Source organism: Notothenia coriiceps, unplaced genomic scaffold, assembly GCF_000735185.1.
Source record: "Notothenia coriiceps isolate Sejong01 unplaced genomic scaffold, NC01 NC01_scaffold00022165, whole genome shotgun sequence".
Classification (NCBI taxonomy): Eukaryota; Metazoa; Chordata; class Actinopteri; order Perciformes; family Nototheniidae; genus Notothenia; species Notothenia coriiceps.
In genome coordinates, this window is record NW_011354866.1 from 4,800 (window position 1) to 6,475 (window position 1,676).

Below are 1,676 nucleotides of genomic sequence, written 5' to 3' on the forward strand. Positions count from 1 at the left end.
CTTTAGGTTGAGCGGCTTGCTTTATCTGCGGGGAGCAAAAAGGGAAAAAAAGAAGAACACCGATATGAAAGTCCTTCGTGCACGGAGGGTCCTGTTTTATTCTTTCTTGAACTGGAATTACTTAGAACAGAAGCACTGTTGTTTAAAAAGTGCCTTCAGTGGTGCGCATCTTTTAGCAGACTCCCGCTAACTCAGGATTGGTTGCCATTCTCTGGGCTTACATGCCCCCATATGACCCCTGACCCTTTAACGCAGACCTTCCCTTGTCATTCTCATCGCCCTGCAGCTCTGTGGTAGCTGCAGGAAGTGTCAGTGTCAGTTTCAGAGGAGAGTAGACAGGCCTCTGAGGGCGCTTTATGTAGACGTACTGCACCTAGGCCTACAGTGTGTCTGTCAGACGATTCATTCACTCTTCAAGTCTGGCATATCTGTGTTCCTAGATCACAGCCGACTTGAATGTGATTCCTGAAATCACAGGAATACTTCATGGGACTGTCTTAGAGAAGAAATGCATTGCGTGTCTTTGTTTATCGTGGCTTCAATAGCAGCTGTGTTTGTTTTGAGCGCTCAGTATTTGCACAAAACTCGATAAGGCTTGTAACTGAACTTTGAAGATTGACATGTCACGTGTGTTACCTCTCTAATGTTATTGTATATGAATGAGGGTTATTTAAAGAGAGTTTGCAATTCAAGATCATTCAAGGTTTGCATGTTTGTCCCTTTGCCCCAAAGGTAATTAACATGGCAGCAGCTATTGTGTGGTAAATGTGTCAAAGAAAAGTATTTAAACTGTACAAACATGAGGGGAAAGAAAAACAATGTGACTCAGCTCTGACAGCGTTACAGGAAGAGTGTACGAGCCCCATTCGGAGATCCCTTTCTCTCTTTCATTTCCTTTCTCTTTTGTTGATTCACTGTTGTTTCTCAGAAAACTTTTAATATACAGACTTTGGTGCTGGTCCATGTCGCAGAAACTGAGAGAATTGAGCCTGAGCCAGGGAATTAGCGCCTCACAATCTGTCTCCGTTCAGGCAGCATTTCATTCATTGCAAATTTTCTCTTGAATTCTTTGGCTCCTAGTTCAAGAGGTTTTGAAAAGAAGTTAGAGGGAGGAAAAGTCTGTTACAAAGTATTATGAAAGCATACATGCAAAGCTAAAGCTTCAGTAGAAGACAGTGTGGATGTGACTTTAAAATGGAAAATGCAGCACTACCCATGTGTGTTTGTCATCCCATTTCAGACCCCCCAGAATCGCATACAGAGAACTGAAAAGAAAGCACTTTAGTCTTTGTTTTAAATTATTGAAATATGCAAAACATTTTTGAAGAAGGGACCAGGGATATGCTGCCGAATGATAGAAAGGTTAAATCATTCCTTATCTTCTGAGTGCTCGATGAAACACTCCTCGGATGTTTCAGCTGGTTGACCAGGTCTTCTATTAATTATGAACGCTTGAAGGAAATCTCAGTAACGACCATGTGCTTCAGAAGAGGCCCTTTATTTTTCTCCAGCTGCTTTTCACCCGTTAGCTGCTCATAGTTCATATGAATGGCTGTAGATAAATACAATCGTTCCCAAGTGGTAACAATTTGTTTTACTTTATGTTCAAAGTAGATGGAAAGGAATTCACTTTTCAAGATATGGAAATGTTAATGCAAATATTCATAATGTCATTA